The 23,143-nt window shown below is 35.9% G+C and overlaps 1 long non-coding RNA gene across 2 annotated transcripts in view; it reads left to right on the plus strand.

Annotated features, from left to right (window-relative positions):
* The first annotated feature begins 6,418 nt into the window (after positions 1-6,418).
* The window catches only part of LOC122181439, a 45,780-nt gene continuing 29,055 nt past the window's right edge, over positions 6,419-23,143 (plus strand). For both annotated transcript variants that reach the window (XR_006179435.1, XR_006179436.1), the window contains exons 1-2: positions 6,419-6,500; positions 6,799-6,858. This is a non-coding gene — a long non-coding RNA (uncharacterized LOC122181439). The remainder of the gene's footprint in view (positions 6,501-6,798; positions 6,859-23,143) is intronic.

Genomic DNA, 23,143 nt, shown 5'->3' on the forward strand with positions numbered 1-23,143 from the left:
TTGCCATCAAGTTTGGAGTACAGACACACTTGTTCTTTTATTCTTTTATTTATTATTTGTTTCTTTTATTTGTCTGGAACTTTTTCCAGTGTTAATCCTTTTAGATCTCAACTCTACAGGTTTGTTGGTGTTTTTTTGTCTTGTTTTGTTTTGTGTGTGTGTATGTGTTTATTTTTAATGAATGTGCTACAATTGACTCCTTGTTTATAAGTCTGAATCTAGTCTTTTGTTTAGAGAGGATAGGCAGATTAGACATACATCTGAATGACCTATTACGCATTGTAAGGGCTGTGTTTAATTGAAAAAAAAAAAAATAACAGCTGCTTAATGTATGGATATGCACAACAGGACAAACAATTTCAACATGGTAAGCAGAACACTCGTCATTCATAGAGTTGGCATTTCCTCACGCGTCTCAGTTGCAACAGGAATCTGTTTTTTTCTGTGCTAATTTAGTGCTTTTTAAAGGTGCCGGATGGTGAACCCAGGACTTCAGCCTGTGTTCCATGCAGAACAGATGCAGTGCAGCACCCTTACCATCACCAATTTGCTCACCATGATGTGTGGGAAAGTCACCAAGGGAGAGGAAAACACAGTGCCATGGCTCATAGCCCGCTGGGAGATTTTCAGCACTGGCATTAATTTGGAGATAGGCTTTTGGAGATAGGCCAGGAACTGGGTTTTTCTCAGAAATAGGATATGAATTCTGAGTAGGTAATAATAATGAAGCTTTTGTCATCACAACAGCACCTTCTCTTTTATTAGGACTTAAGTCAATGATGTCCATTTAACCCATATGTTTGATAGGTGAAGGAAGAATGACTAGACGCATGACGGCATGGTCAGGTAGTCCATGCTCTCAGTTCAATGCAGGCATTGTGCTGCCCTCATTAATCTTTTGTGAGTGCCTTGGAGTATGTTGTAAGGAAATATATATTTAATTTTTCTTATTTTAGTTCTGTACTGCATTTTCTTGTTTGTTTTCGAAGTACTCCCCTAAGGAGAAGAAAGCATGTGTAGTGGAGGCTATGAGTTTGGTAGTATTATTGTTGGTGGTGGTTGATTGTTTTTTTGGGTTTTTTTTCTTTCTTTTTTGATAGCTGTATGTATTTGCTAAGGGCTGTAGTATCACAGAAGTGAGTACTGAATTCGTTTCTGTCTTCAGTCACTGGGGATGTACTGTCTTCTGTGTAGACAACTCTCTTACTGAGGATTATGCTACCAAGAATGTTTTATGTTTAATGATTATGTTTTATTGAAGCTCTACTTTAAGGTTGTGGATCTCAAAATTTTATTTAGTCTTCTTAAAATCTGGGACCCAGGCTACTGTTTATCTTAACAGTAATAACTGAGAATTTTACTTGATTTAAAAATCAATAAGAAGCCAGCAAAAGAGAAGATAGATTTGCTCAGGGCAGCTCGTGTATTACAGCATTTTGTTCTAATTGGAATTTCCTAAGGTGTGATGGCTTCATGCCCAGGAATTACATGGCTGTAATCCAGCTGAGAGGTGATACATGTAAATAACCAAAGGGTGGACTTCATCTGCCAAGATGGGGTGGAGCCTTGTAGCAATCAGTGATAATAGAAGCTGCTGCTTATAGATACTACCATGGAACATAGCTGCATCAAGGATTCCAAATACCCTTAAGCTATAGACTGATCTGGATAATTTGTGGCCAGCATTTTCAATACAACAATGCTCCTTCCTGCAAATTCTTTGTAATGCCTTCATCTGCCTCTAAGTTTCTTTTAGAGTCAAGTGCAGCCAAATGTTTTTATAAATTAACTGATCTCGTCTAAGTACTTCGTGTAGTAGAGATGTGGGAAAAAATAGGAAGAGCTGAGTACCCTCATTGTTTTATTGTCACGTAAGTCTAGATAACCTAAGAAATTCTCCTTGGGTGATTGACAGTAATATAGAGAAGGACTGGAGAGAGAATGGACTCTTATAGGATACCTCAAAACAATTAAGTAAAGCTTCTCATTATTATTTTTTATTAGAACAGAAATGTATACACTCCTCTCTACTCTTTAAGAAAAATACCAAGACATCTTCTCACAAACTGCTGAATATATTTGGACAATAAGCATATATATCCTCCACCCATTTATGATCAAAGCTCCATTTATATTTCTAAGCAGTTTTAGTTTCATGGCCTGGATTTAACCCATGTTTTTTCAGGTCTAGAATATTAGTAGCCCTTTCATTTACTTATTTATTTTTCTATCTTAGTTTTGAGCTTTTTAAAGTATGCATGAATTACCACTAGACAATGGTGGTCTTATCATTAAGGCTGAGGAAATTGTGGTGTATTTGAAGAAGAAAGGGAAGAGTCTAGATTTCTTCTTCTGGCTGACATGAAGTCTGATACCAGGAATCAAAGGGTTTTCTGTCCTCTTTAACCATCCACCACCTGTTTTGTCATCCACCTGTGCATGTTATGATTCTTTAGTCTCTGCAAGATCATCACCTCCCTCTCATTGCATTGCTGGAATTCTTCATAGCTAGACCACAATGATAGTCCTTGCCACAATGATACACTGATTAATTCTGTTGAGAGTGCCCAACAGTTGGTTTTGGTTTTCCATTTTTTCTTAAGCTAGGGAAGATACAAACTGAATTTGTAAGTGCTACAACGCAGCGTATGATGAAATGTTAGGACTGTATGCTTGTATGTATGTATGAATGTACAAATGTTATTCTGCACATCTGGGCAGAGCAACCCATGGAATTTGGGGAAGGCTTTCCAGTGGGATTCATCATTTCTTCTAAGCAGGTGATAAGTGTGTCTCAAGTTCTTACCATTACTGAGTGTTCAGTTTCAAAACAAATCTTTGCTATAATCAATAATGTCTGAAACAGCATCTGGTACTTCAGAATTTCAAGCATATCTTGTAGGCTTAGAAAATTAGAATCAACCATGGATCTAATTATATAAGCTGCTCTCTTGGCACATTTCATCTGGATAGAAATAGGCAGAGCTGGGTATTTTTCAAAAGCTTGATCTCACAAAATTTCTAGTTTCATTGGGGAGGTCCATTAAGTATTTAAAAGTTAAGGAAGTTACTGAACCTCCAGCCCTCTGAGACTAACTCTTCACCAGCTGCAGAGACTGTTAAATATCTGCATCATATGTTGCATTTTATGAGAAAATAACTAATGCTTTTTTTTCAGTCTGCATGCAGTTAATGTCTGGGAAGGATAATGTAGCCTACAAATTAGGCTGCCAGTGCAGCCTTTCTTTTCTGGTCTTCAATTTTTTAGGCAAAGTCTGTGTATTCACTAATCCAGATCAGTGTGTGTATTAGACAAATGTGTATTGTTACAAAGCTAGAATATGAGTTTTTGAAATCAACTGCAAAACTTCATTTGATTGCAGTGGCAGAATAATGATGGAATGTTCAAAATATCATTTGTTTCTCACCACCAATTGCTGCTAGTCCACATCCTGTTTATTTAGGGCAAAGAGAAAAGCCTGTTTTCTGAACTAAGTTGTATTCTACTGGTTGGGTTCAGAAATGATGGAAAAAGTGTTAAAACATAATAAATATTTCTTTGAGTGGTATAATTACCTGTGATGTTATAGCTTTTGCTTATTGATTAGCATGAAAATCATGAAAAGCTAGGTCAAACTCAGCTCGTTTATTTTTGTGTGAAAGTCCCTACTGTGTAGTGGACAGCACTAGCTATTATCATGCAAGTACAAGGCTGCTATGGAAGTAATGCCTCCTACTTTTTGATGTTGGCCCACGATGTCAGAGGAAGATGGTGGTGGTATGGCAATAGAGGTTGAACCTTGACATCTATAAATCTTTACATTTTGTTGCCATGTAACAGATGGCAGCAGAGGGGCAGTCTGACAGAATGGTATCTGACGTGGAAATGTGTATGAAGCAAAGGTGTATCATTGAATTCCTCCATCTAAAAAAAAAAAATGGTACTCATTCACATTCTTTGACACTTGCTGAATGTTTATGGAGACCCAACAGTGGATGTGAGCACAGAAATGCAGTGGGTGATGCATTTCAGCAGCGGTAACATAGATGTGAAAGACAAGCTACATTCCAGGTGGCCACACACAGCTGTCATACCATGAAATGAAGAGCCTCTTGGTCATTTAGCTCATCTATGCAAATCAACTAATGGTGGGGCCTTTAAATTTAAAAATTATTTTACAGCTGAGAATTTGGTCTATCAAATAGCAGCATTGTGGTCTTAGTATCTGTCATAATTTCCATGGAAGTAAATAGGAAGCATTACTTTTGGAGCAACCTACACAATCTGCTTGCCCTGCTCTTAGAAGGGATTTTCTTACTGTTAAGAATGAATAGTGCCACTAAATATGCTGTCTACCTTCAGCAGAAGGGAAAAGTAATTTTTAGAAATCTCACCCAGATATTGTCCTGATTATGATATTTGGACATAACCCACTGGGAGATTTTCATTATTATTTTCTATTTCAAAGTTAAAAAAAAGAAGTTTAAAATATGGTCTGAAAAAAGCTTAATTTATATGTGTAGTATGTGCTTATGCAGTATTGCATTGTAGAAAAAAAATGTGAAGAGAATAGAAGTTTTCAGCGTAATAACATCTGATAAACTAGAATAACTGCATATATCAAGCATATTGCTGTTTACAAGAGGTGGACTTCCTGTTATGCATGTGCATAAGGAACTAAGAGCAGACTGATGCTTGAACATAAATGAGAATTTAATTGTCAACTCCCACAATTATCTGGGAGTTACAGTCACAATGCAGTCACATAATTAGTATTAAAATAAATGTGCAAGCCAAAGTTTTACTGCAACAAAGACTAGTGACAGGATGATATAAAACTGCAGAAATGTGCTTTGAGTCTGTTCTTTAATCATTCTCAAAATATATTCATTTTAATCATAGTGGAATTCAAATTATTTGAATTTTATCAGTGTTAGTGTGAGAAAAGAAACAGCTGGAGGACACTTCTTGAAAACAGTCACTAATATGATAATTGTGTAAGCAACCAAATGCCGCATCCTAAGATGTCAGTAGATGAACACAGAATGTGTTACAAAGATATCAACTTTCTCACGTTTGGCTATAGCAGGATCTCAGATAGCAGGCTGCCAATGCAACCAAAATAACTGGCAGCCAAACTTGCCTGTTAACATAAGGCTGTCCTCTTTCTCAGTTCTTAATTCATTTCTATTCCTGTGACATAGACTAATACTATTGGAAATAACTATATCCACCTGCCAGTCTAATTGAAAAGGAACTTCGTGGCTTAATTATAGGAAGAAAAGAGCCTACCTACTTTAAGATCAGTGTAGAAGTTGTCATCTTACTGCTAACTTCTACACTCCTGCTAACTGGTATTACAGTGCTTTGTGTTGTGAGGTTTTGTAGCTGTTGAAACTGTTGTCTATCATTAAGGTAAAAGTAAAATACAGATAGAGAAGATAAAATGAATTCCTTATCTATAAAGATACACTATATAGTTGTAAAATGAGTATTTTTAAATATTATACACTTGTCTAAACTCACAGTTTATATCAGTTTATCTATAGAATCCCTTACAGCTAGGACACCTATAGCTGTGACATGTAAAGTCACATCTACACAACTGCTACTCATATTCCCAACCTAAATGAAACATTCCAGGAAAAGTTCCAGGAAATATCTAACTCTATGAAGTCAACATGTCAAAAAGGTTTGGGATTTCATAGATGCCTCCATTTGGTGTTCTTAGGTTTTATGTTTTTGGTTATTGTATTCACATTTACTTATTTACAGTTCTTTCTTTTCATTTTTGTGGCATGCCAGTGTGTTTTTAGGTCATTAAAGTAAGATGTCTGAACTAAAAAAAAAAAAAAAAAAATAGTAATAATAATAAAAAAGACAAGCCTTCTGATCAATGCAGTTCTAATTCCACATTAAGTGTTCAGATTTTACCCACAAAATTTTGTTTTCTAAACACTGTACAAAAATAGTGTGAAAAATGCCTGTATTTTTCAAAGAACAAAGATATTCTTCCTAGTTCCTACAAAGATGATATTTTCCACCCCTTTTCTGTTTTAAAGTGATGCACTTGCCATAGAATTGAGATTAATCAAAGTTAACAGTGTTTGGAGAAAAAAATGCACTTTATGATTTGAATGGTATCTTGAAGAAAAGCAATCTCAGAGTTAAAGCATTAGAATGGTTTCAGTATTCCATTGGAAACATTCGTCTGTTTCATCTAAACTCATTTGTAAACCAAAAGACTTTTTGCTGATGTTCTGCCAAGTGCATAGTTTGGCTTTTTTTCTGAGGGATCTGGAGCAGACAGCCAATCTGGTTACTGTCTTGAAATTCCATTTACACTGGGAATTTATTGTTGGCTTTAGTCAGCTACTTGAATGATATTCTGGGTTGCTTCTTATCTTCAGTAACTCTGACAATCAGATGCAAGGAGCAAGATCATGAGCCACTGAGTCTGCTAGACTTGAAGAGGCTTGGGAAACCCACACAAAGTTTGGTAGATGAGGGAGGGGGGATATTTACAAAGGAAAGAGGAATGTCCTTATTCCATCTGGGAGATCCAATAAAAGTATTTGTTCTATACAATATACATTTTTTCATCTGATGATGTCTCTTTAAGAAATTTTGTAGAAACAAAAAGCCTTGATATAAGACAGTTATTTTGGATCTCTGAAGCCAGAAGAAAGTCTTCTTTCTAGAGTAACAAATATACTGTTCAATTTTCTAAAGCCTTTACTAATTGTAATGGTATTTAACTTAATATTTCCTTTTTTTCCTACATTTTACTTTTGCAGTTGGTTTTTATGCTAAAGAAGAAGAAACCTTGAGAAAATAAATAGCAACTACTGTTTTCTGTAAGTGATTTTAATTCATTACATTTCTTTATCCCTCACTTACCCCCTCCCTCTCTTATTCTAACAGCTTCTATCTTATGCCACAAGCAAATATAATTTCTGTTGTTGCTTCTTTGCTAAATCCAATTTGTTATGATGTATTATGCATGCCAGTATAATTGCAGAGGAGGAGTTAAACTGAATGACAGTTTAAAGAGGTGCATTCCTTTGGCTGTGTCAGTCACAAAGAGCAGCAAAAAGAAAAGTGGGACGAATTGATGAAAGTATTAATCTGCTGAGATTTCAGATGAAACAATGGGACTGTCCTAATCAAGCCATATCCTCTGGAGAACAAAGTGCCATTATGGACTCCTGTTACAGAGAAAATTACTATAGCCACAATAGTATTATCAGTTATAGTATCTACTGTAATCTTTGTGTATACATTACTAACAATTAAAAAAGTGCTTGTCAGTACCAATCTTAAGATAAACCATTTTTTCGAAGAAATATGAGAGCTTTATGAGATCCTGTATAATAAGTTTGTCTTTTGCCATTTATTTTCTTACAAAGAATAGAATAAAATATGTAATAATCATAAATAAGTGCTAAATTGCAAGGTAGGTAAGTATTCCAAGTGAAATCTCTTTAAAGAAAATGCATAAGATTTTCACTGCAAATGAGGATAGAGGTTATAAATACAACAAATTACACCTTTGTAATTCTGATGCTGGGGAACATGATGTATCCATTAAAATAATGGTAAAGTGTTTTACACTTTTTATTTCCTTCAACAAATTGCAGTGGTTAAAAAAAAAAGCTTTTAAAGTCAAGGTTTTTTTCCACTCTTTTACACCATTGAGCTACAATTCCTTTGTAACATTTTAGAGATAACTGCTCTAAATATGTTTATGTCATTTGTTTCTGCACTGTTTCCTGAGTCTGTCACAGACAGCCTGATCAGATGGTAACAGTGGTGTGGGGCAGGAAGACTTAAGCAGTGATGCACTGAAGATGACTTCATGCTTGAAACTTTCAGAGCAACTCAGTTGTCTACTATGGAAAAGGATTCTCTCCCACTGCTGTGCATTTTCCTGTCCCTGGTCTTGAAAAACATTTAGAGAGCTGTTTTAGCAGAGGAGTGAATGTACTGTTGCTCTGAACTATTTATAGATCTCTGTTATACAGATTAAGTTCTGTACATAACAAGAAAATAAGAAGGATCTTAAAGAGCCTTGAATCTTAGGGGAATCAGATTTGATAAATCAGCTCTTCAAAAGAACAAGCAAATGTTTTGAGTGGGAATGGGCCTGCAGATTCAAATTGTCCACCTGTACTTTCATATCAGCCAATAAAAATAAAATACAAGAGATTGCTTTCAAAGCAGCCCTCGTATTCAAGTATGCAACTCACCAGTCAGCTCACTCAATCACATAGAATCTTGGGATTCCCGTTATTGTGAAAGTCAGCCCCTGAACTTTTCATCTTTCAGTATATAAATTCCACAACCCTTATTAAGAACAATAGCAAATCAAAGAAATGTATGATATGGTCCTTATTCTTTGGAAAACTGGTTAAGTCTGAATATTACCAGATGAGAAACCATTCTGACATTGAAGGAGCAACACTGAGTTTTCCCCAAGTACAATCCTGAAATTGAGAAGACAGTAACCAGTTTGCTGACATTACCTACTGTTCCAGAAGTACTGAATTTTTTTCCTTAGGTCTGTTTTCGGATTAAATCAAATCACTGCATACTTATGAACTGAGCAGGATCCTATGATAATAGTTTTATCCCAGTGAAGATCAATTCAAAGTAGAGACCTCATCCATAAGAGGCTTTTCTGACTGATAGTTAGCAAGTCCATTATAAGTAGAATCTGTTTAGTATTTCTTCAGAGTTGTCTTATCAAATCTTCATAGAAATTTGATCTATCTAAAAGGTCCTTTGAAACTGCAAACAGGCATACGAATTGAAGTGTTGCTATTCATGAAAATAATCTTTTTACAGGATATTTGTAGAAAGAGAAATATTATGTTTGGTAATTTCTTTTCTAAAGAGACACTTTAGGCTTCTGTAATAAATAGTACTGTTACCAACACACACACACGGAAGTGCAAATTCTTACAGGAATGCTGTGTACTTCAGAAACAAGTATTTCTGACATAGAACTGGTCGTAGAACTGTATGCTCCTAAATAGAATGGAAGTCCTCACAAAACAAAGCCCTTCTAAGTTGCAAACCTTTTTTGTGCTAGCTACTCCAGCTAATGGAAAAGCCACATAATGTAAATATTGCACACATTTTCGAAGGAAATGGCATAATTTGTCTTTCCTACACTTGCCTTTCGTACTGCTTTTGGTGCATACAGGGGTACCCAGTGCTTGGAACAGTAAAACAAAAAGCTCAGTAGAGATCAGTCTAGACCAGGCAACCTCACAAAAAAAAAAAAAAAAAAAAAAAAAAAAAAAAAAAAAAACCCAAAGGAAAGGCAAAGCAGTGACTATACTGCTGCTATACTGCTGCTGATAGGACTGCATAAGCTGGCACAAGATTGCCACATTATTATAGGAGAGTGAATCATTCAATCTAAGGTGCCTTTCCCTTCTCTATGCATTAAAGCTCAAAGAATAGCAAAAAGTTTCTTTTAAGAAACTGCATTCCAGTCTCTGCATTCCAGTCAGTACTAGAGTAGGTCATCTGAAAATAGCTCTTGCCATTGTTTCTTCATCTGCTACTTGGATGGGTAGGTCAGTTTGAAAAAACTTCCATCCCTGACTATTAATATAAGCTAGAAGTATCATATAAGCTCTTTTTTTTGTACTAATTTCATTCATATTGCATGGTGATAAAAGTGAGTATGATTACAAACAGGGTCTTGAGATATATTAATAGCATGTTAAAAAAAAAATATGGCATATTATAGGATTTAGTTTGAAGTATTTAAAGCAGAAAAATATTTTCTTGTATTAGAAGCAACTGGTAGAATTCTTTATTTTTTTTTTAAGTATCAAGTCTTCCCAAACAAAATCAATTTTTATCTTCTACTGTAGGCCAACTATGGAAACAGCAAGATCAGTTATGAGAGATTAAACAAAGACCTCTTCATTAAGTCAGTGCCCCTTCAATCAAAACAATATTGTTTTCTGTAGAACATTTACTAACGTCATATCATGGGGGACTTCTGCATTAGAGCATTGTCCATTTAAAAAAAAAAAAAAACAAAAAAACAACAACATGTAAAACATGCCTGTGAACTATTCTGTTGTATAAGAAAATAACCTTCTATGGCAGTTGCTTCAGAAATATTCCTCCTTGCTTTATAGCATATATTTTACTGATGGAGTTTAAATCTGCACCTGCTATGACATCAGTGTGGTTTCACTAAACAGCCCTGGCAACAGTACATTATAGATTTTCAGAAGTCAATTGTGTATTTTGGTGCATCACAGCTTCTTACCGGCTTTACCTGGAATCACCTCATACAAAGTCAAGCACAGTCAGTGACAGAAGAGTCCCATTGATTTCACTTGCAGGTGTTCTGTTCAACTTGGAATAGTTTTGAATGTGCTTTGAATTTTATAGAGGCTTTCCAGTCACCTTTGGGCCTGCCTAGTTCTGAGACAAGTGCTTGGGCTGATGTTGGGCAGCCCCAGATAGCTCCAGCCTGAATGACCCATGCGGAGTTTGTTCTCTTCTACTCTTAGCCTAGCATTTGCACTCTGAGCCATAAGCGATGTAAGGACATAAGAACTTTTCTGAGGTGGTGGCTTAGTAAGAAGATTAAACACAAATCCAACTTGAAGCTCTGTCATAAAGGGGCCTGATTCAAGACTAAAGAATTTTCCCTCTATTTTCTGTGCCTTTATGATTCATCTAAGTTTATTGCTTTGCTCTGAAAATTATGAAAAGAAAAAGTACATATCAAAAGGGAAACAGGTTTCATAGTGTTAGCTTTGAAGCTTGTAATCTCCCACAGAAAACCGACTGAAACTTCCAACATGGTTTGCCCCATAGAGAGCAGGTGAAAACATGATTTGGAACAGCGTGACAATGTCTATTACCTCCAAATGCGTCCATTATAAAAGAAAATCCTTCTGCCCACTAATTTTGTCTGTGTTCAATTAGAATGAAAATGTAACAAAAGCTAGGTGGATTAAAGAGTACTTGTTTTCCTTACTCTCCAGAAGCCTAAATTCAATATTCTACAACTTGGTTGTTTTGTTTGTACAGATCTCCTTGCTTGCTTGGTCAGGCGTTTTTGGTTTGTTTGTTTGTTTGTTTTTTTCCCAGCTTTTTTCAGCTACTAAGGTTGCTTGTGCCACTTGCATTCTTTTCATATTGTGTATACAAAGAATTTGTATTGTCTATTGTTTATTCAAAATGTCCAACTTTATTTTGCCAAGGCTATCTGTTTTTAAATTAGTAATTTTCACTTCCTCATACAATTCTTCTAAATTACTTTTTGGAGTACTGGCTATTAATATTTTAGGTAGCTTTGATGTTTTACTTTATAGTCTTCAGTTTTATTTTACATTTCACAGGTTTCTTGTTGCAAATAATCCTACAGGCAATTTTCTCACATTGCAACTATTCCTTGAAAGATATGCTAATGTAGAAAGGCACTTGCAATACTGGGGGTTAAGTTAATCACCCAAAATGAGTCGTATTACTGTCAGTGGTATATAAAGACATCCCATAGTGAATTACTAGGCAGAGTGTTAAAGCTGCTCTATAAATACCGGAAGCTGAAGATGTGCAGAAATAAGCATTCATGTCAGAATCCATTGAGCTAAGAAATTCAGGGGTTTTTGTTTCTGGAATCAAAGGTACCAAATAAATACAATGTTTGTGTTTTCTTTTAAAAATCTGCAATATTATTTGGAAAGCCTTTGTGAATAGTAAAAATAATAATAATAATAATAATAAATAATAATAATAATATTAACTCCCTGTATGTTAATATCTCTGCACAGGAAAAGAATTGTTTGCTCTTTGTTCAGGAGTAAGAAACTCAGGGCACTCAAAAAATGGATTGATTATATTATTGTCATTTAAAACTGAACTTGAAAAAATTCTCATAACCTTAGACTTGTTTACAAGTAGCCAGAAGATATGTGCGATAGACATATATGTTTGCATATTCTTTATAAAGAATGATTCACAGAATGTTTGAACAATAGAGAAATTTTAGGCTCCTACATAGGAAATTTCTGCCAGATATTTCTACGTCCCCTATAATTCCAAATGAAGTAAACTTCATCTAGAATCCACTGGGATGTGAGTGATAAACCTTTTATCCAGGAAAGTTGAATGCTGAGCTGGAAATGTACTCTCTGTGTGTACATAGAACAAACTGGTCGCTATCACACAAAGTGCTCCTCTGGTCTTGCTGAGCACGAAGAAACATTTAGCTGTGTAGGCTGGAGAGCATAGTTAGGATCTGCTGCCAGGTCTGATTTTATTGGTTGCATCTGTTGTAATGCCACAGTGCTATTCTGTATGGACAGTAGATTAAGGAGTTTTAGATAGTCTTAGTCTGTTCTGTCAGAAGGGTACTTTCTCAGCAGAATGACTGATTAGAGTGAGGTGGGAGTACAGTTCAGGGCTACATTTTTAAATATCAGTACAGTTGTACTTATAATGATCTAAATTTCTGTTTCTTGTCTGGAAAATAAAATGATATAAGATTTAGTTACATTGCAGTGATATGCATTTTTATGAGAACAAATACATTTCAAAGCAGAAAAGATAGGGAGTGTATGGGAAAGGTTTATGTGGAACACAGTGTTTATTTGCCATGCATATTTGATATGTGTTCATTAAATACGCAGTAGAAATGTCAACATAAAGTGCTGTTTAGATCCTCCTATAAAAACAAACTTCATCGATATTAAAATTGGAATGTACTAATCTTTGGTTAAATACAAGCCATATTTGCTATCCAACAAAGAAATGTTTGGTTGACTGTTGTTAAATAACCGTATATTTAACATAATTTAATTTGCCCAGCATTTAGAAAGTCTGATAGAGTGATACTCTGTCAGTGCAACCAGCACTTTCATATACCATTATCTGCTATTATATGTTGTTTTTTCCAACTCTCACCCATTGACATTCAGTGACTAACAATTATCACCAGCCCATGCCTAATTCAAAAGCATTTTCACATTCCCATTGAACCACTGCCAATCTCTCTTACAAAGAGGAAAAAATCATATATGTCTTCAAGGAATGCTTCAATATAACATACATTTCTCTGACATAACCACAATATCTAAATCTACACACTACTAAATTAACATGTGAGATAGATGGCAGCATTTAAGAGCTGGAATTTAGAACTACATGTTAATCATTCCTAAGTTAGAGTATTTTGGTTTGTCTGATGGTTGTTGGGGTTTTTTTTGCTGGTATACCCATATTGATTTAGAAAGTTATTCCTTCCACCAGATTAGGCTTTTAAACAGTGTTTGTAATGATGGCCTATATATACTGAAAAGATTCTTCTACAGCAATCATTGCAAAGGTTAATGAGGATATCCAATTAGAAGTATAAAATATACCATACAAGATTGTCATACATATAAGATATACTACATGGGATTGTTATCCAAGCCTTATATGGGCCAGCAGTTTAAAGGGAGCTTTAAATTGAGGGTTATGTCCTGAAGCATACTATCTTTTGCTTATAGCCTTGGCAATTTCATTCTCTGTAATGCAACCTTGAATGTTCCTGCTGCCTCTGTATCTAGTATTTGGAGTGGAGTCTTACTGCACTACACTGTTAATAATATTTGTAGAAGGAGTTACATAGGGGTACAATTTATCCAAAAACTGTCTTTGTACAAGTCTTTCGGTGGGTTTATCCAGCAATCAGTCAAGTGCCTGCAGTGTAATGTGCAGAAACCTGAGCTAGATTTAAATTCAAACACCGGTAACAATCTAACCAAGGCAGCACTGAGCTCAGCACAGCCAATTTACTTTGCTGAGAAGCTGGGTAAATTAGCTCATGCTGAGATCTGTGCTGCCTTAGCTGACTGCTGGCAGTGCCTGGGCTCACTAGTTTAAAGCTAGTGTGGGTATGTCTCTAGTGTACTGCAGTCATTGCTGATGTACTCTTGCAGTACAGTGTATACATACACTTAATTCATTGCTTTTCTGTTTCTGGATGTCTTTCTGTTGGGTATGCTTCATGCAGGAATTTCCCAATTATCTTTTGCTTCCTTTATTGCTCTAACCTTTCATCATATCCCCTTTTAATCTTTAATTGTTTCTGTCTTTGGCGTCTAAATGCTAAATGTTTTGAGTTGGGAGTGACCAGAGTAAGAAGGATGTCACCTCTTCTCATGTGCTTCATAGTATTGTCACTATCTGCCACATCTGAATGTCTGCTTTCTAAAATAAATATCAGTACCATATCCCTAGAAGACTTTAGGGAGATTTAGTTAGCATAATGCCATTATGACTGCCTCCACTCTCCTGCATGTCTAGGCTTGGTGTCCTGAGGAGTGCACACATTAGGTTTGTTACAGCCTGGTATCCTGAAGTATGTATGTACCATGTTTCATAATTACAAAGACATTGTATTGTGTATTAGATAGTTGGTAAAAACTAAATTGATGTGGGTAATTATAAATTTTGAAAAAAATGAAGATTTCAGTAACTGATGTTCAATCACTATTATATTCCCTCTCCAAATTTTGGTATTCCTTTTATTGCTCTGATTTCCCTGTTCCCACTTCTTTGTCGTCTTCTACTCTGCTCAATGTGACTCTTTACTATTATGCTTTGATTGATAAATCATCCTCTCAGCCCTTTAAAAGCACTGTAAGATCATGCACTGCTTGTGATATAATAATCCAGTGCATAGCTTGGTACATGTGAAATACAAAGGAAAAATAACAAAAAAATTGTATTTTACTCCCTAAAAAAATGTCATTCACTGGGCTTATTGCAGTTCCTTATTTTTTGCATAGCTGGTGAAATTCATGAAGGGAGACAGACAGATGAACAGATAGGCAAGTAATGTACAGGTCTCAGTACATTATTGATTTGGAAGATTGGTGAAAAACCATCCGTGGCAAAAATAGTAATAATAATAATAATAAACTTTATGAAAGAGAAAGACAGAAGAAGAGAAAAATACTGAACTGTATTAAGGGATTTCATTACATCCTTTGTTAAAGACCAGGGCGAAAAAAGAAAAAAAAGGGATTTAAATAATGAGGAAGAATTCATAATAATTAGACAATTAGAATGAATGTCTCATTAAAATAATGTGATCTGTGTGTAATATGGAAGTTTTGTTTAAGACGCTGAACAGCCAGAGATGCAGCTCTGCCAGTGGTGGCTTCCATCACAGGCCTGGCCTGGACTCCATGGCCTTAGTGAGCACGGCAACCTTGCCACCACAGGGCTACATGGTTCCCTCCAAGCAGCCAGCAGCAACCATACTTCTTAGCTCTTCTCAATGCTTTTTGGAAATAATGATGTGAATTTTGTCACTTTAAAATGATCTTCTTGGGAAAATAGCCGACAGTAAAATGGGTGTTAGAATGACAGGAACATGCTGCCCTCCAGGCTCTTTCACAACAGAAAGGTATTTCAGTGCCACTTGAAACCACCAGAGACATACATTTGTTTGCATTCTCGTATTGCAAACACCTAATCAAAATGGTCTGAGGAGACAGGAAAAGCCATTACCAAGCTGAGCCCAAATATGCCAGGTTTCAGCCTGAGAGAAATTTGTAGCCTGAAGTTATAAGCCACTGAAAATAGGTGTTTATAATGGAAGTGCCATCTTAACCTTATCTGTAGTGGCACTACTCTTTCCTATAATATCTCCTTTCCTAGCATCTGTGAAATTGTAATCTGTCCCATGGCTGGTAACTGGAGAGATGATGAAACCAAGGGATATGCTCTGAACCACCTTAATTTATCTGTACTAGGTTTTTACTGACACATAAAAGGGAAGGTGAGCGGGGGGGTGAGGGGCTGATGTCAAACAGCTGAGTACCTCTGCTGCAATTGGGAGAAAGAAAAACAGGGCACTGGATGGCTTTCTCTGTCTGTCACCAGCTTACCTTTTAATACCTCAACATTTTTTCTTTCTCTCCAGCAAACATGGAACAAAATTGTTCATGATATTTGAAGGTTTCATCTGAAATATTTGTGTTTCTGCCTCGTGGGCCTAAAAGCAAGCCAGTGCAGGACATCGTAGTCCTGTTAATGAAGATGTTATCTCTGGAAACATTCTGCATTACTCAGCATTAATGCCAGTCAGCTGCCAAATAGCAGTATGTGCTACACTGATTCTTTTTGACCAATGTAGCTCTTCCATTACAGCCTCTATCATGTAGGCTTGATGAGAGAGACCTGTAATGCTGTCTTAAAAAACAGTCATAGGATGTATTTTTGTTCCATAACTGCTTAATTCTTTTCATTTCCTGAATTGCTTGTTGCACTGCCTTACTTCTTTTTAAATTTGGTCAACTATATCTGTACCCATGCATATTGTCTTTAATGGCCCAACAAATTAACTTATTTTCGAAACTGTTATGTTTGTACCTATTAGCTCACAGTAACTTTCAAGGATACAGGATCTGAATCCTATGAAGTTTTCCTACAACATTTACCATTTTTCCTCTTTGAACCAGAGCACTTAAATATTGAGGGCACAAGTGATGTGAGCCCTGAAAGATGCCAGGATTTTAACCTTTGACAGAGAAAGCTTTTCTTGTTATTTAAATAGTATCTCATGACTTCACCCAGGGTGAAGACCAAACAGTGTAGAACTTCAGTCCTGTTATCAGTCTGCAGGGCTGTTCAGACTTATCTGGTCAAACTTTGGATTTAATTCTCCAGAGGAGAAATAATTGGCACAAATTTCTGTTGCCCAAGCCACTGAATTTGAACTACTCCATTTAGCATATTTCAGTAGCTAGTTTTCCTGTATTTCATATGCAGGACACAGAACAACTATATTGAAGAGACACAGGAAATCTTCTCTGGGCATCATGGCAATGTAGCATTTACTTGACCCTCTGGTCACATTCTCTCAGAAATTGCCTTTGCTAATACTCTGCTTTATCCTTGCTTTCCCTTCTGATTCTCTTAAAAATGTGTGAGTGCTCTCATTCTGACTCTTGCAGTCACATGCAAATACATAACAGTCATCAATGATTTCTAGGAATTCCACGTTATCCAGACTTCTACTAATTCTGGGAACTATTTGACTATAAGGGACTAAATTTGCCTGAGGATATATGGCTTGCTAGTGACCCCAGGGACAGTCAGTGTAGGCAGACCTGGAGAGGCAATTCAGGAGTGCATGTTTGAGCATGTGTGTTCATGTTTTGGGTTATGGAGCCTTCAGCATGTCATTTTTTCTATACCTAGATAACATTTACATTATTATTTTCACATACGCTATCCCTCCTCTTTTTTTTCTTTTTTTTTTTCATTTTTTTAAGAGTATAGAACTTATGTACAGTAATATTAAAAAGTAGTCAATTTGGGGAAGGGAAGGCAAGGGAAGGGAAGGGAAGGGAAGGGAAGGGAAGGGAAAACCTGTTTATATAAACAAGTTTAATTTCTGAAATGTTGGTAGTTGTTTGTGCTTTTTGTTTTGTTGTTTTGTTTGTTTGTTTGTTTGTTTTTTAAATATTTGTTAGGACATTTTCGAGCTACTACATACCAAAACTACCATAACTATTTTACCCTCTAGTTTTCCACGTATCTGGACACACTTGTTCTTTATCCAGATGTCTTTCATTACCAAGATAATTCTCTGAGCATATGTAACAGTGCCTGGAAATGCCACCTGAAATTGGAATACAGAGACTTTTATCAGCTATTTACTTAGCATATGTTTGCACATTCAGCGTTCACATTAGAGTCATGCTTCCTAATGGATAGGTACAGAACTGTAACCAGGCATAATTCTACTTTCAGGAAGCCCTTTTAAACACTCTCACTGTCCTTAGGTACATTGAACATTTAAAGTAAAATAAAATAAAAAAATAATCAGCAGCAGTACCATCTCCACTATAGAACTAGAGACTTTAATAGCACTAATTATGTGCACGTAAACTGACCAAAAATTCTGCTAAATGAACATGTAGATTTCCACCTTAGAGTATGAGCAGATAATTGCCTTCATCACAGTTGGAGTAATTGCACAGATCTATTTATGTATGTGTACAAGGGTATGTTTCATGCGTAAATGAGTCTACATCTCTTACTTGTTATCAAAGATTTTGATACACACTGCAGCAACATACAGCAGCACTGGGTAAGCCCTCTGCTGTAGCTCCTCCCCTCCTCTACGTTAGACCATCCATGCAGAAATGTTTGAAAGAATCAGGGTGGCCGTTGCTTGTCAGAGTCTCAGGCTGTTACTTAAGAGCATGCCAGAACTGGAAACATCTTCTAAAGACAGAAATTTAACTAAGTTTAACTCAGTTGATTTTCACCTGAAACAAAAGTGACTACACCTGCCAACATCTTAGTTTCAGATTAAATTGTCTGCATTTGGTAAAATAAATCTAGTCTTTTTAAGATAGAATGAATATCTGTATATAAATATTTACAAGGGTTGCTTGGAAAGTAATGTATTCTATTTTATTATGTTGGCCCATGAAGTCAGAGGTAGATGTTTGTGGGAAGGCAGTAGAAGTTAAATCTTCCTACCAATATTCTGTTTTTATTGCCGTGCAATTGATGGCAACAGAGGGGCAGTCTGACAAAAGGACATTTAACATGGAAGTGTGTAAAGTAAAGGTGTGTCACTGCATTCCTTCATGCAGAAGAACTCACACCAAATGATATTTATCGATGCTTGCTGAACATTTGTGGAGAACAGTGGATATGAGCACAGTGAGGCAGTAGGTGATGTGGTTCAGCAGTGGTGACAATGAGAAAGATAGGCCACACTCCAGATGGCCATGCAGAGCTTTCACGACACCAAATAAAGAGCATCTCAATCAGCTCATTTGCACTAATTGTCAGATTATAATCAGGGAACTGTATATAGAGCTCAATATCAGCTTCAATGCATTTGAAACAATGGTGGCAATGTTGGAATATTGCTAAGTTTGAGCCAGGAGGGTTCCACAAATTTTCATACAAGGAACAGAAAGAACGCTGTGTCCAAGTTTGTTAGGACCTATTGAACTAATACAACACTGAAGATTGTCTCTTGCATCACATCATTACTGGTGACAAGATCTGAAGTCAAAACAGCAGTCTCTGGAGAGGCGATATGTGAATTCTCCATGAAAGATGTTCAATGCAGCTCTTGGCAGACAAAGTGATGGGGATAGGAAAGGGGTGATTTTCTGAATTTACTGGAACCCAAACAAACTTTCAAATCTGATTGCTACGTTACAATCCTAACTGAGCTAAAGGCTTGAACTTGAATTAGGCCAGAGAAGATGACAACTTCTTTGTTGCAATATGATAACACCAGGTACTATATCACTTTGTAGACCATGGAGTACATTGCCAGTCTTGGCTGGACTGTCCTATCACACACAACATGCAGCCTGGATTTGGCACCTTCTGGCTTCCATCTGTTTGGGCCAATGAAAGATGGACTGTGTGGGCAACATTTTCCTAGCAATACACTATCATAACAGCTGTGAAAAAGTGGTTTAACTCTGCTATTGCAGATTTTTATAAGTGCAGCATGCAAGCTCTTGTTCATCACAGGTGAAAATGCACAGGTAATTGTAGTGACTGTTGAAAAATAGTGTTTTGTAGCTGAGAATTTGTTCTATCAAGATCAAGTAGCGTTATTGTGTTCTTTGATGTCATTTCCATGAAAATAATGGAGACTTTACTTTTGGAGTGACCTTTTGTGTATGTGTATATATATTTTCACAACATGATATGTAAATCAGTTTTACCTTAGTTAAGCCAGATTAAAATAATTCTCTAGAAGCATAAACCACAGGAACAGAAGCTGAAATAAGAGTCGAAATTCATGCCTCCGGAGTTTATACTTTTTCAGAAGTGGGTTGTTCTCTTTCAGATTGGTGAGCTGAGGTCTTTACTTGACAAAGATGATCCAGTGCCTCACCCTTTACCCCCTAAATTTAACGCATATGCTTCTCTCTAGTGGTTACTTTTTAATTGTCATGATGTCCTAACTCTGTTAAAATGTTTGAAGTTTCCAAGTCCAGTTGTACATAGAAAAAATTGCTAGTTTGTGAGCTGTGACTGAAGTTAGAGATCAGGTATTGATCTCAAAATAAAATTACTGAGGATTGTCGGAGATCTTGCTCTGACAAGAAAGAATGACTTTTGAGGCCTCCAAAGATGCAAAATTCTTTCAATGATATGCATTAGTGCTAATCAGTATGTGTTGCCATGTTTCAGTAGAAGTCAGTGCTGAACTTCACAAAACTCTTTCATCCTTCCCTCTCTAACTGTATAAATGTGAAAGTAACAATACATCTTGTTGACAATTACTTCCACATCTATTGGCAGTCAGTCAGGTGCAATGTGAACAGCATTGTGCACAATATGGGTAGCACAGCCAACACCTATTAACTATCTCCCTAGTTTCTCCTGTGACTTACAGAACATGTTATTTTCCCCCAGTGAGTATCCCTTTCAAATGTTGAATTAGTAATATTAGCACCAAATACCACTAATTTGTCCGCCAGGCTGTGTTTTTCCAAAGTGTTCACAATAGGGGCTGATAACTGCTTTGCAGTTCAGCAGAGCAAAAATGAAAATTCAGAAACTTTCTAAATCACTTATGGGAGACTTAAAGTAGGGTTGCAGATTTGTTGGTTTTTTTTTTGTTTGTTTTTGTTTTTTGGGTTTTTTTTTTTGTTTGTTTGTTTTTGTTTTGTAACCACTAGAATATTCAGTATGTATGTTTAAAAAAAAAAAAAAAAGAAAGAAAAAAGAAAGGGGCATTTCAGCTTCACTCAGCAAGGTACTTAACTACATGGTAATATGGAAGTATATATTTAGGTGCTTTGAAGAACCAGAGCTAGAAACATTTTTAATAGCATGAAATCCTTGTTCAAAGAACTCATTGTCAGGAGCACTTTGTATTTTCAGATTTTAGTGGCTAGCTTAAGTAATATTTATGAAGAAGTAAATTTCTCTGCTATAAATAACAATTTTCTATTGTATATAATGCATTCATTGCTTGAACAGTTTTCATTGACTTCAGTATGAAATCTGTGCAAATAATTTGGTAGCATATGAAACTGAAAATCACAAATGTTTGAGGGTTGATAGTGTTACTTTTCTAGTCAATTTTCTCGTGCAGTTCTTACAAGCAAGTGCACAAATATTTTTATGTGAAAGCATACATACAGAAATATGTGAAAACATAAATAGATAGACCTGTATCTAATTTTCATGAGTTTGTAGATATCCACTATTGGTAAAAGAATGGCATTCAGTAGAAAATGGAGATTTGCTGTGGACATATGAGAAGTTCAGTCTGCCCCTTTCTCTTTATGATATGTCTTATTTTCAATTCATGCTCGGTTAAATCCAGAACATGAATGATATGTAAGTAAGGGTCTGTTACAGATAAAACTGTCCATAGTTTTTCCCATTACAAGATTCACAAGAGGTCATTTTGTTGAGTTATTTAGTACATGAAGGGAAAAGTAACCTAGTTTGGTGACTAGGGAAATCCTTGTCAGAATAAAAGCTAGAAGGAAGTTTGTGAATTGTGTGATTATGCAAAGGAGTTTTGTCCATATGTGTACAGCTCACTTTTTTAGAGACAGAGGTTTTAATCTAATCAAAGACTGGATGGCATTACAGGAATTTTGGCTGTAGAGAGAGCTTATGTTACTGAGCAGCTTTGTTAGTTTTCACTGCCTAAAAGTTTCCTCACTTCTAAGACCAGAAAGCTGTCTGTCACACACTGGGTAGGGTGACTTCTGTGACTGCCAGTCATTTCTCAAATGGACTAATGATTCAATTCCAGTTTCTAAAGGAATCAGAGCAGTCCGCAGTCTCCCTTGTCTGCAAGTCAAATATACATGCTAGGTATTCAGCTGAATCATATGTGAATTTTTATAACATTTTAGAATTACTTTCTGCTGCCTTTATGAGTTCTAAAAGCTGTATTATAAGAAAATACATAATGTAGGAAGAATTATGTTTAGTTCCTGATAAGTAAGTGTTGAATTAAATATATATATATATTGGGAATGAGGACTCTCAGGTAGGTTCTTTACTCGATTTACTTGATTTACTTGACTCTGGGCAAGTCGCTGGCAAACAGTTTTAGTACTATATCAAATGGATATCTAAATCCATTAAATTCCTAATGGGAAGAAGAATGTTTCTCAGGGTTTCTGGAAATAAAATAAATTTGATTACTCTCTTAGCTGTGCTCTGAGGTGCTTAACACCTAGTTCCCCGGAGCCTTTATGTATGTTGTGGAATTAAAACAATTTCTATTTATACCTCTTTGGCATGATTAGCAAACACTAAAACAGTGTTGTATCCTTCCATGGACACTTCTACAGAGAAGGAATATACTACTCCTTGCAGAATATATTAGATACTACCTGTTTCTTTTATTTTACTTGAATTTGGATTTAAAAAATATGTAGTTAAGGGAATTATCCATCGCAAGCAGAGCTGAAGCAATGATACTGGTTGTAAAAACCGCTTCTGAGCAAAAGTGTTATTTTTTATTGAAGTGAGTCTTCTGTTTTATGCTCAGCCATTGCCCTGTGTTTTAATTCCATCATAAAAATCACAAAAATAATAATAGAAAAAAGGGGAAGGAAATGTAAGAGTATATGCAGTAAATGTTATGTTCACATATTTTTCCCCCACAAAGAACAGGAAACTGCTAAAAATGTTTATTTTGTTTTAAAACTTTCAGCATTCGGAGATTATTGAAATACTAAATTACTAGCACACAGGAGAACTAGATGATTGTTGTTCCACTTTTACAACAGAAACCAAATGATGGCATGGAAAAAAACAACAGTAGCAAATATTTTGAGTTTTAATTATCAGACTGAAAAACCAGATAAACAAAAGAGAGAAGGGAGGAAGGAACATGTAGAATAGTGAATGGAAGGACAAATGCATTAAAAAAAAAAAAATAAAGCTTTATCATGTTCAAAAAGAGAAACAGACTTAATTATTATTTTCTCTTCCTTCCATTTTGGGAGCTTTATCTGATACTGTAACTTACAAAGAGCAATTATAAACAAATGGAGCCCAGCATGAATACCTCTCTGAGGTTTGATAGTCTCATCCTTGGCTCTTACATCAGCACAGTGATGTGTTACCCATTGGCAA

Source organism: Lagopus leucura, unplaced genomic scaffold (assembly GCF_019238085.1).
Source record: "Lagopus leucura isolate 7727_CA_CO unplaced genomic scaffold, USGS_WTPT01 Super-Scaffold_100009, whole genome shotgun sequence".
NCBI lineage: Eukaryota > Metazoa > Chordata > Aves > Galliformes > Phasianidae > Lagopus > Lagopus leucura.